At 37.8% G+C, this 13,635-nt stretch overlaps 1 protein-coding gene across 1 annotated transcript in view; it reads left to right on the top strand.

The window, feature by feature from the left end:
* Positions 1 to 13,635, top strand: part of KYNU (kynureninase) — a 273,716-nt gene that overhangs the window by 246,488 nt on the left and 13,593 nt on the right. The gene's annotated exons all lie outside the window — the stretch shown is intronic.

Below are 13,635 nucleotides of genomic sequence, written 5' to 3'. Positions count from 1 at the left end.
TAATGAGATTTGGATTATTTTATAATTCACATTATTTTATAATTTCACATTTTTAATAATAATCCAGAGTAACATTTAAACAATTTAGCACAAAATACAGTTTCTGTTCATTTTGCAATTTTGTATCAGAGAGATAAATTGCAATAGGAAAGGAACTAACACATAGCTTACAAATTGTTGTTGTTGAAAGTGCTGTAGTTGGTTCCAACCCACAGCGACCCTGTATAGGGTTTCCAAGGAGCTGCTGGTGAGTTTGAACCACCGATGTTACAGTTCAAACAGACTTGCAGTCTGGAGCATTAACCCACAGCACCACACCAGGACTCTGGTAGTACTTAAAGTTATTTTCACTCTGATCTTCCTTATCTCTGTAAATGCCATTGAAACCTTATCTAGAAATTCTCTTCTAGACACTACCTCTGTGGTATATTACTTGCAGTGGGTTGGCTTTCCTTCTATTATTTATCCCCACCATCCCCACCACCCCCTCCCCCTACTCAGGAGCTCTGGTAGCATAGTGCTAATCTCAAAGTCAGCTGTTCCACAGAGAAAGAGGAGGTTTTCTGCTCCCGTAAAATCCTTGGAAACCCTGTGTAGGGTCACTGTGACTCTATGAGTCCGAACTGACTCCACGGTACTTAATAAAAACAACAACAAAGAGAAAGGAGTCCTGGTGTGGCGCTGTGGGTTAATGCGCCAGACTGCAAAGCTGTTTGTACTGCAAGGTCGGCGGTTCAAGCTCACCAGTCGTCCCTCGGAAACCCTATATAGGGTTGCTATGGGTCAGAACTACCTGGATGGCACTTAGTAACAACAAAACAAAGAGAAAAGTTGTTGTTAAGTGCCCTCAAGTTGGTTAAGACGCATAGCGACCTTGAAAAGGGTTTAGGAGTAGTGGATGGTGGATTTGAACTACCTACCTTACAATTAGTTGTTCAGTACTTACCCTACAGTATCACACCAGAACTCCAAGAGAAAGATGGCAGATTCTTGTTTTTTTTACCACTAATTTTTTCTACCATAAGTTTTTTTTACCGTGTCTCGGTATGACGGTGTGGGTGAACACTCTGGATTGCAAAATCGTGCTGAACCCCAAGGTTGACAGTTCAAGTTCGCCAGCTGTTCCTTGGAAACCCTATACAGGGTCACTATGAGTTGGAATTGACTCAACGGCACTTAACATCAACAAGAATTTTTTGCTACACTACATTATAGTCACCAAAACAAGGTTTTTGTTCTCCACTAGGAACTGGAGACTGATATACATTTTTCTCTTGTATATCTCAAAGTACACCTAGCAAAAGGACCCTGAAAGCCACACAGAGGAATGAATAGACACTTCTCTGAAGTCTCTCTAAAATATGTTGAAATTATTCACTTCTGGAGCTATGTTATAACCAAAATTATCTTTAGTAAATCAAGCCTTTTGATTTCTTTAGTAAATCAAGTTGGGGAACTGTTTTTCAAACTTTTTCGTTTCCATTATAATTTGCAACATATAAATTTATAAAATAGTACATTTAATTGTTCTCCATTCTCTCACTGCTAAAATGTTCTATTTTCTAGAGAGTTCTGAGCCTGTCTCTATGAGTAAATATAAGTGAATTGACCAAGTAGTTACACTATCTGTTTATACAGCTATTTCTTTGTAGAAGTGTAGAAGATATGTAGTTGAAGTTTATTTAATGAAAGCAATAAATGCATGAAATTAATTGCCTGCCTCTGCTGTTTCTGCTTCCTGTTCAAAAATTATTCCATAATGGTTTTGGAGGCAAATAACAACTTTGGAAGAAATTTTACACTTAAGGATAATTGTACATGAATATAACCTCAGACTGACAATTCAATCATTTAAAAAAAGATTTTGAAATGATTTTCTTTGTAGGTATATGTACATATATCAATTTTTATCATTGAAAATAACACCTTATATTCAGTTTCAAACTGTCTTTTTATTAATATTGTTGGATATTAATAATTTACATAGTTATTTGTGGGTAAGGGAAAGAATAACGGGTTAGAACTAGAATGTAAGTATTCTAACCTTTCTTAGGACACTGAGTGTGCCTTTACACAAGTGACAACTACTCTTAGCTTCCTTTGCCTCATTTTCAAACTGGAGCAGACTACTTCTGAAGTCCTCTCAACTTGTGTGGCGCTGTGGGTTAATGCAAAGCCGTTTGAACTGCAAGGTTGGCAGTTCAAGCTCACCAGCTGCTCCTTGGAAACCCTATATAGGGTGGCTATGGGTCGGAATTGTCTCAATGGCACTTAACAACAACATACTTAATAACAAATTTGAGATTAAACGATGTATAATCAATTGTATTTTGAAGGTTCACATTTGTGTAAAGAAAAAGTTAGATAATTTTTATACTCTTTCAGTAGATAAATATGTAATAAAGTAAATAACCACAAAATACAGTATTAAAGCATTCAGTTATGACAGGTCAGAAGATGCAAAACAAATAAATGCACTAGGTGTTTCCTAAGAAAATTGTTAAGAGCCAGTTTAAAGTACATAAAAAGAAAAAAATAACAACTGAAAACATACAAGTTTTTTTCTGTTTAAATTAATCAGAAATGTCTAGTATTGCATTTATTTTACCCAGTAAGAAAAATAACTCTAGCTCTTAAAACACTACCAAAAATTCTGCTTTGAACTAAGTACTTATCAAACTACACTTTTTATTTTCTCTAATTTTTAAAAATTATTCTTTCAAGATATTGAAACAATAAACAACGAGAAACAAAAAAGATTTATTTCTTTGTTAACCCTCAATATTTAAAAAATATACACTTTGCATTTTAGGTGAGTTTCCATAGTAAACTAGGTTCCCATTTAATCATTTTAAGCAACTTTTCCATGTTAACTGTTGTAATTTTTACGATATGTCAATATTCTCAATATTTCCATCCTTACTATTCTAGGTCCATTAATCTAACTTCCCTGCCCCTCCTTAGCTTCTCATCTTTGGTTAAGGGCAAATGCTAACTGTTTAGTCTCATATAGTTGATTATTTGAGTACTGGTCCAGTAACTCTGACTTTTTTTTTTTTTTTTAGGAATTTGAGGTTTGTTCTTCATTCTTTTCCCTTTCTTTCCATGACCTGGTCAAAACAATAGATAGTGGAAGCCAGGCACTATTTAGTTCTTCTTATCTCAGGCTGGATGAGGCCATGGTTCATGTGTGCAGTTTGTCCTGTAAACTTTCCTTGAGTCTCTGGTTTCTTTTTGTTCCCAATGAGTAGTGACCAATAGCTATACCTTAGAGGGCCACTCCCAAGCTTTTAAGATCCAAGAATCTGTTCATAAAGCATATCTTTATGAACTGTTACACAAATTGACCAAATTGTCCCATGAGACTATGCTCCTGAGACTTCAAACCTAGTAAACTAAAACTGTGAGGTATTTGGTTATGTCTAGTCAGTATTGTTGACTCTGTGTACTATGTGGATTATTATATATACAAATGTATATTCAGTGCACATAAGCATGTGTATACATATGCCTACAGATATAGCCCACCACTCCTCTGTCGGTTTGTCATACTGTGGTGGCTTGAATGCTGCTATCCGCCAGGTTCACCCACAGTGGATGTGTTTCAGTTGACATTTCAGACTAGGAAGAAGGAGGGGTAGACTCCTTCTGAATGGGTAGCCACTGAAAACCTTATTAATATTGTCAGCTATAGTGCTGGAAGATGAGCCCCTCAGGTTTGAGGGCACACGACTAGGTAAGAGTTGCCTCATCAAAGTAGAATTGCTCATAATGATGTGAATGAAGCAAAGCTTCAAGGACCTTCATTAGCTGATGGGGAACAGCTCAAAATGAGAAGAAATAGCTGAAAACATCCATTAATAATAGAAAGATGCAATGTATGAAGTGTGTATCTAGGAAAATTGGAAGTTGTCAAAATTGAAATAGAATACGTAAAGAACTGAAATGGACTGTTATTGGCCATTTTGAGTTTGACAGTCCTCTGGTTTACTATGTCTAGAACAACAAATTGAAGAGGAATGGTATCTCACTCATCATCAAAAAGAACATCACAATGTCTAATTTGAAGTGTGATACTGTCTGTGATAGGCTAATATCCATAAATCTGTAAGGAAGAACAATTAATACCATTATTATTGAAATATACACAACAACCACTAAAGTGAGTAATAATGAAATTGAATTCTACCAACTTCTTCAGAGTCCTGATATGGCACTGTAGGGTAAGCAGTGGATTGCTAACCTCAAGGTCAGCAGTTCAAACACACCAGCCACTCATGTGAAACTGTATACAGGGTTGCTATGAGTTGGAATAACAACAACAACTTCTTTAGTAAGCAATTGATCAAATATGCATCAAGATGCTCTGATAATTACTGGTGAATGGAATACAAAAGTTGAAACCGTACAGAAAGGATCAGTCGTCAGAAAATATCTCCTTAGTTATAGAAATAATTCTAGAGATCGTACGATAGAACTTCGCAATTCAATGACATATTCATTATAAGAACTTTTTAAACAACATAAAAGGCAACTCTACATATGGACCTCACCAGATGAAACACAAAGGAATCAAACTGACTATGTCTGTGGAAAGAGACACTTGTTGTTGTTATATGCCATCGAGTCAGTACCGACTCATAGTGACCTTATGCACAGCAGAACAAAACACTGCCCAATCCTGGGCCAACCTCACTACTGTTGCCACGCTTGAGTTCATCAGTGCTGCCACTTGGCCAATCCATCTCGTTGGGGGTCTTCCTCTTTTTCTCTGACCCTCCACCTTACCAAATATGATATCCTTCTCCAGTGACTAGTCCCTCCTGACAATATGTCCGAAGTATGAGAGATGAAGTTTGGCCGCCTTGGCCTCCAAGGAGCACTCTGGCTGCACTTCTTCAAAAATGGATCTATTGGGTTTTTGGCAGCTCATGGCACTTTCAATATTCTCCTCCAACACCATAACTCAAAAGCATCAATTCTTCTACGGTCTTCCTTATTCACTGTCCAGGTTTCACATGCATATGAGGTTATTGAAAATACTATGGCTTAGGTCAGGTGCACCTTAGTCCTCAAGCTGATATCTTTGCCCTTCAACACTTTAAAAAGGTCTTGTGCAGCAGATTTGCCTAATGCAATATGTCATCTGATTTCTTGACTGCTGCTTCCATGAGTGTTGATATTTGATCCAAGAAGAATGAAGTCCTTGACAACGTCAATCTTTTCTCCGTTAATAAGAACGTTGTTTTTTGGTCCAGTGGTGAGGATTTTTGTTTTCTTTACATTGAGATGTAATCCATACTGAAGGCTGTGCTCTTTGATATTCATCAGTAAGTAGTTTAAGTCTTCTTCACTTTCAGCAAACAAGGTTGTATCATCTGCATATCCCAGGTTGTTAATGAGTTTTCCTCCAATCCCAATGCCACATTTTTCTTCATTTAACCCAACTTCTCGGATTATTTGCTTAGCATACAGATTGAATAAGTATGGTGAAAGAATACAACCTTGTCGCATACCTTTCTTAATTTTAAACCATTGAGTGTTCCCATGTTCTGTTCGAACAACTGCCTCTTGGTCCAGGTACAGATTCCTCATGAGCACAATTAAGTGTTCTGGAAAACTCATACTTTGCAATGTTGTCCATAGATTGTCATGATCCACACAATTGAAAGCTTTTGCATAGTCAATAAAACACAGGTAAACTTTATCATATATAGTATTGGAAGATGAACCCATCAGGATGGAAGTCATTTAAAATGTGACTAGGAAAGAGCTGTCTCCTCAAAGTAGAGTTGACCTTGATGACACGAATTGAGTAAAGCCATTAGAGACTTAATTTACTGATGAGGCATAATTCAAAATGAAGAGAAACAACTGTGAACCTCCATTAATAATGTAAAAATAGAATGTGAGTGCCTCCAGTGCTTCGTCAGTTTGTTGAAGGGTTTAAATTTGTATACCATCAATTCCCAGAGCCTTGTTCTTTCTAATGCCTTCAATGAACCTTGGACTTTTTTATTCAGTATCATTGGCTCTTGATCATATGCTACCTCTTGAAACGTTTGAACATAAACCATTTCCTGGCTCCAAGGAGCACTCTGACTGTACTTCTTCCAACACAGGTTTGTTTATTCTTTTGGCAGCCCATGATACTTTCAATATTCTCCTCCAACACCATAACTCAAATGCATCAGTTCTTCTACGATCTTCCTTATTCACTGTCCATATGAGGTTATTGAAAATACCATGGCTTGGATCAGGCGCACCTTAGTTCTCAAGTTGACGTCTTTTACCTATAGAATCCTTTAATTTTTCAAATTAAAGCTTGAATTTTTCTTCAGTTGCCTCAGCTTGAGGAATGTTGAGATTATTCTTTCTTTTGGTTTTCTCACTCCAAGTCTTTGCTCATTTTGCTATTTTTGACTTTGTCTTCTTGAGCTGCCTTTTAAATTAAATTTTTTTCTATTCAGCTCTTTTACCTCCTCATTTCTTCCATTTGCTTTAGCATCTCTACATTGGAGAGCAAATTTCAGAGTCTCTTCTGACCTCCATTTTGGTCTTATGCTTCTTTCTTGTTTTCTTAATGATTTTTTGCTCTCTTTGTATATGATGTTACTGATGTCATCTCACAACTCTTCTGGTCTTCAGTCTTTAGTGTCTAATGCATCAAGTCTGTTCTTGAGATGATCTCTAAATTCAGGTGGGGTATGTTCAAGATCATATTTTGGCTCTCATGGACTCATTTTAAGTTTATTCAGCTTCAGCCTGAACTTGCAAGCCTGAACAATAGATGGTCTGTTCCACAGTTTTCCCTTTGCCTTGGTTTGGATGATGATATAGAGCTTTTCCACCATCTCTTTCCACAAATGTAGTCAATTTAATTTCTTTGTATTCCATCTGGTGAGGTCCATGTGTAGAGTCATCTTTTACAGTATTTGAAAAAAATATATATTTGCAGTGAATATGTCATTGGTCTTGCAAAATTCTATCATTTGATCTCCAGCATCATTTCAAACACCAAGACTATGTTTTCTAATGATTGATCTTTCCTCTTTGTTTCCAACCTTTGCACTGCAGTCACCAATAATTATCAATGTATCTTGAGTGCATGTTTGATCAGTTCCAGGCTGAAGAAGTTGGTAGAATTCTTCACATTTATCTTCAGTGGCTTTAGTGGTTGGTGCATAAATTTGAATAAAAGTTGTATTAACTGTCTTACTTATAGGCATATGGATACTGTCCAATCACAGATAGCGCTGTACCTCATGACTGATCTGGATATGTTCTTTTTGATGATGAATTTGATGCTCTTCCTACTCAATTTTTCATTCCTGGTATAGTAAAACATGTGATTGTCAGATTCAAAATGGCCAATGCCAGTCCATTTCAGCTCATTAATGCCTAGGATATTGATGGTTATGCATTCTGTTTCATTTTTTACAATTTCCAAGGTGCATTGAAGACATTAGAAAGAACAAGGCTCTGGGAATTGATGGTATACAAATTTAAACCCTTCAACAAACTAACGAAGCACTGGAGGCACTCACTTATCAAAGGCAAGAAATTTGGAAGATAACTACCTGGACAAGTAACCTGAAGAAATCCATATATGTGCCCATTTCAAAGAAAGGTGAACCAACAGAATGCAGAAATCATCAGACAATATCATTGATATCCCATGCAAGCAAAATTTTGCTAAAGATAATTCAAAAAATGATTTACATTAATAGAGAACTTCCAGAGGTTCAAGTTGGATTCAGAAGAGTGCATGGAATGAGGGATATTATTGGTGACATCAGATGGATCTTGGCTAAAAGCAGAGAATATCCTAAAGCTGTTTATCTATGCTTTATGGACTATGTAAAGGCTTTCAGTTTGTGTGGGTCATGACAAACTATGGACAATATTGCTTAGAATGAGTATTCCAGAACACTCAATTGTGTTCATGAGGAACCTGTGAATAGACCAGGAGGCAGCTGTTTGAACAGAAAGGAACACTCAATGTTTTAAAATTAGGAAAGGTGTGTGCCAGGGTTGTAATCTTTTACCATATTTATTCATTCTTGATGACGAGCAAATAATTTTAGAAGTTGGATTAAATGGAGAAAATGTGGCATCAGGATAGGAGGAAGACTCATTAACAACCTGCAATATGCAGATGATACAACCTTGCTTGCTGAAAGCAAAGAGGACTTAAAATACTTACTGATGAAGATTAAAAACCACAGCCCTCAGTATGGGTTGTACCTCAAACTAAAGAGAACAAAAATCCTCACCAAGGATAGGAGGAAGACTCATTAACAACTTGTGATATGCAGATGATACAACCTTGCTTGCTGAAAGCGAAGAGGACTTAAAATACTTACTGATGAAGATCAAAGACCACAGCCCTCAGTTTGGGTTATACCTCAGCCTAAAGAAAACAGAAAGCCTCACCAATGGAGCAATAAATAACATCACAATAAATGGAGAAACGATTGAAGTTTGTCAAAGACTTTATTTTGCTCAGATCAACCCTCAACACTCATGGAAGCATCAGTCAATAAATCAAATGACATATTGTTTTAGGTAAATCTGCTGCACAAGACCTCTTTAAAGTGTTCAAGAACAAAGATATGGGTTTGAGGAATAAGTTGTGTCTGACCCAAGCCATGATATTTTCAATAACCTATTACACAGACTGAAATTGGACAGTGAATAAAGAAGACCATTAAAGTGTTGCTGTATTTGAGTTATGGTGTTGGAAGAGAATATTAAAAGTAGCATGAACTGGCGAAAGAACAAACCAATCTGTGTTGAAAGAATGCTTCCTGTAAGCCAGGATGGCCAGACTTCGTCTGTCATACTTCAGATACAGTGTCAGGAGTGACCAGTCCCTGGAGAAGAAAATCATGTTTGATAAAATGGAGGGTTGGAAATAAAGAGGAGGACTCCCAATGAGATGGATGGGCACAGTGGCAACGGTGATGGACTCAAATGTAGCAACAATTGTGAAGTTGATGCAAGCCTGGGCAGTGTTTTGTTCTCTTGTGATAGGGTCACTATGAGTTGGTACTGACTCAATGGCAATTAACAACAAGACCACCACCACTGTAACTCAAATACATCAATTATTCTGTGGTCTTCCTTATTCATTGTCCAATTTCCATAGGCATTTGAAAATACCATGGCTTGTGTCTGGCATACTTAATCTTTAAACTGATATTTTTGCATTGAACATTCTAAGGAGGTCTTGAGCAGTAGATTTGCCTAATGCAGTACATCATTTGATTTCTTAACTGCTGCTTATATGAATGTTGTTGGTGCACCCAAGCAAAGAAGTACTTTAGATACCATCTCATAACACTAATGGTTTTGGTAATTGGTATCTAATGCATCAAGTCTATTCTTGAGATGTTGTTTAAGTTTATGTGGGATATGTTCAAGAACCATGCAAGTAAATTTTGCTAATGATAATTCAAAAACACCTAGAACAGTGGAATCCCAGATGGTGAGACTTCATCTCTCATGCTTCAGACATATTATCAGTAGGGACCAGTCCCTGGAGAAGGATATCATGCATGGAAAAGGGGAGGGTCATGACAAAGAGGAAGACCCCCCAATGAGATGGATTGTCACAGTGGCAGCAGCAATGGGCTCAAGTGTAACAATGATTGTGGGAGAATGGCACAGGACTGGACAGTGTTTCATTCTGTTGTTGCTATGAGTCTGAACCAACTTGAAAACAGCTAACAAGAACAACAATATTTAAGATCACATTTTGGTTGTAGTGGAGTTTTAACTTTCTTTAGCTTCAGCCAAAACTTGCATATGAGCAATTCATTGTTCTACAGTCAGCTTCTGACCTTGTTTTGAATGATAATATTGTGCCTTTTCATTATCTCTTCCCACAGATGTAGTCAATTTTTATTCCAATATGTATTCCATCTGATTCTGTATTTATAGTTCCTTTATGTGTTTAAAACACATATTTATAACGATTAAGTCATTAGTATTTCAAAATTCTATCATGCTATCTCCAGTATAAATAATGAAGACCATAGAATTGTTGATGCATTTGAGTTATGGTGTTGAAGGAGAATATTGAAAGTACCATGGACTACCAAAAGAGCAAACAGATCTGTGTTAGAAGAAGTACAGCCAGAGTGCTTCTTGGAAGTCAGGATGTCCAAACTTTGTCTCTCATACTTCTTATACATTATCAGCAGGGTCCAGTTGCTGTCATGTTTGGTAAAGTGGAGGGTTGGAGAAAAAGAAGAAGACCCCTGATGATATGGATTGGCAGCAGTGATGGGCTCAGGGGTATCAACAATTGTGAGGTTGGCCCAGGGCTGGGCAGTATTTTGTTCTGTTGTTCATAGGGTCGCTATGAGTCGGTACTGACTCTATGGCACTTAACAACAACAATAACAAATCTCCAGCATTATTTCTATTGCCAAGACCGTATTTTCAAACTACTGCTCTTTTCTCTTTGCTTTCAACCTTTGCATACCAATGGCAATTCATTATTAACACATCTTGATTACATCTTTGATCAATGTCAAACTGAAGAAGTTGGTAGAATTGTTCAATTTCATCATTACTGGCTTTAGTGACTGGTGTGTAAATTTGAATAATAGTGGTATCAATCAGTTTTCCTGGTAGGCATATGGATGTTTAGGATTCCTGGTGTGGCTGAGGGTTAATGTGTTGGACTGCAAGGTCAGTTTGAACTGAAGATTGGAGGTTTAAGCTCACCAGCCACTCCTTTGAAACCCCGCATAGGGTCACTGTCAGTCGGAACCAACTGGATGACATTTAACAACAACAAATATGGATATTATCCTACAACAAACAGCATTGTACTTCAAGATCTCAAAGTGTTCTTTGTGACAATGAATTTGATGTCATTTCTTTTTTAATTGTTTTTCCCAGCATTGTAAACCATATGATTGTTACATGCTGGGATCTAACCATTGTTAAATCCAGAATGGCAATACCATTTCATTTATGCTCACTATTGCTTATGATGTCAATTTTTATGTGTTCCAGTTGATTTTTGATAACTTCAAATTTTCATAGATTCATATTATTTACCTTCCATGTTCTGATTATTAGTGGATGTTTGCAGCTGTGTTTCTTCATTTTAAGTTGTGCCTTGACAGCAATGAAGGTTTGAAAGTTTTGCTCCATTTGTGTCATCATGGTCATCTCGGTTTTGAGGAGGCATCTCTTCACCAGTCATATTTTGAGTGCCTTCCCGAGGGACACATCTTCTGGAGCTGGATCTGACGATGTTCTGTTGCCATTTGTGAGGTTTTCAGTGGCTAATCATTTAGAAGTAGTTCACCATTTCTTCCTTTTAGTCAGTCTGGAAGCTCCCCTAAAACCTGTCCACCATGAGTGACTCTGATGGTATTTTAAAATACCATGGCATAGCTTTCAGCATCACAACAACACACAAGACACCAGAGTGGGCCAAATGGACAAGTGATGGATCATATATGTAAGTGTTTTTAATACCTTATCAGCAGTTCCATTACTGTTTCTTCTTCAGCAAGGTTTTCTACCCATTCCACATCATTTTTATGTTTTAAAAAAAAATTTTTTTCGCTCACTTGTTTGAGCCATTTTATCCGTTTTTTCCTCCTTTAATATAATTTGTTGTTTTCTGCTGTCTTCAAGGCATTAAGGTGTTAGGTAGTTAATTTATATACTGTCCTTTATTGCTTGTATATCTGTTCCTTTTTGCTGAAGTTTTAGGTTTGTTTTGATATAACAGAAGCTGATTTCCTTTCTTTAACTTTAGAATGTCTTTCTTCCTTTGTATTGCTTTAATTTCTGTTGTTTTGTGTTTTTTGTCTATGTGTGACTTTGCTGGTGTATTGGCTAGACGTGATTTCTTTTCACTGTTGTATATGGTGGGTCTCACCCACCGTCAAGTCCTTTGTGGTTAGACTTGTATTTGTTTCCTTACCAGAATGAATGGAGATGGGAAAATATTTTATTTCCCTGTAATTGGGTGGATCGTGTTAAGTGGAAGTGTCCCTCTAAATCCTTTTTAAGAACCTGGGGTCTTTCTAGATCGGTGCATTATCTTTTTAAGTCAGGACAAGACTTCTCTCTATCAGTTGTAGGGGGCTGCTTCCCAAATGGATGGCATAGACCCACTGTTTATATATAAATTGGCCTTTCAAAAGTGGTGGGCTATCAAGTGGCTTCAGGGCAAGTGTATTTAGGCTACAGAATCTGTTTGGTGTGGGGTACACGATAGTGTAACTACATAGACCTGGAATGTGGGCAGTAAGATCTCCTCTAATTATTTGGCTGAGGTACAGATTGCACCTGTCAGAATATGACTACTGTTCTAATGAGGTGATGTGTCTGGATGACTGTTCACTAGAGCTTGGGTGTATGAGGTGGTCACACTAGTTGCTGCATTGGGCAGTGTGTGTGCACACCACTGGTTGATGAGTGGTTGGAGCAAGGGTGCATGATCATTGGTCATTGAAAGTATGAGTAATTGGTACCTCAGGGAGGAGGTGGTAGGCTGGGATGGGCTTTGGTACATAGGTATAAGTCCCTGTACCTCAAAGAGGAGTAATGGGCATGACCAGGCTTGTATATATCAGTTAGGACCTTTTGCATCTCAAGAAGGTAATGGTAGACAAGGCTAGTCTTATCAGTATCACTTAATGCCTCCTGTGTCTTAGGGAACTGGTGTGGTTTTAGCTGGGCTTGTGAGCACAAGTGTGAGCAGCCTTCTCACTTGGACTTGGTCATGCAAGTGTCAACTTACCTATGTCTCAGAAAAGGGATGGAGATGGTGGCTGGACTTGTTGATTGGCATGGACTTACTGTAACTGAAGGATGGAGTGGTAGGTGAGGTCAGGCTAGTGTACCTTGGTTCCATCCACCTGCACTTAAGACCATCTTCTAATGTAAATGGCAGGCAGGGAGATTGCTTGTGTATGGACAGTTCAAAGGAGGGAGAGGGCTCTGGAAGTTGGGTTTTCGCTGAGTGGGTTCCGTGTAAATAGCTGGTTCTTCCACTGTCACGTAGTCCGTGCACTAATACCTTGCTCCCTCCATTATTGCACTCACCAGAAGGTTTGGAGCTCTCACCTTCCCTTCTGTTTCATCCCTTTTCCCCCTTACAATCCTGTGCTATCTCCCTACACTTTCTCCTTCTCTAGGGTTCAGAAGATTCAGTCTGTTTTGCTTGTACTTGAAATACTTCCCCATGATTCCCTGGTTTAAAGCTGTACTTATCCTATGTTTCCCATATCTTTGCCCCCACAGTAGTGCCTACTTCATATCCAAATTCTGCCCACATTGTCATTTCCTTCTGGGGTTTGTTTGTAAAGAATCTCTACCAGCACCTATGTTGTCTTTGTGTTTGCTTTTCTATGTTCCTCACTCTGGGTTCTTGTTTAGTGCCATCCCCAAACACCCAACTACTCAGCATCAGGAGGCATGGCATGGTCTCTCCATGAATCTCTGTTTTCCTGCTGACCTTCAGACTCTCTTTCCAGTCACTGCTCAGTCTATCTTTTCAAATCTCTGTTTGATTGCATGTTACCCAAAGTTGTTTTTGGTTTTGTTATTTTTTTTTAACTGTGAAGTAATATGTAAACCTTTGTTTTAAAGTTTTTT

The sequence above is a fragment of the Chrysochloris asiatica genome, unplaced genomic scaffold (genome assembly GCF_000296735.1).
Source record: "Chrysochloris asiatica unplaced genomic scaffold, ChrAsi1.0 scaffold00012, whole genome shotgun sequence".
NCBI classification, from domain to species: domain Eukaryota; kingdom Metazoa; phylum Chordata; class Mammalia; order Afrosoricida; family Chrysochloridae; genus Chrysochloris; species Chrysochloris asiatica.
Note: the sequence above shows the minus strand (reverse complement) of the source record. Positions and strands in the feature narration are given on the sequence as shown.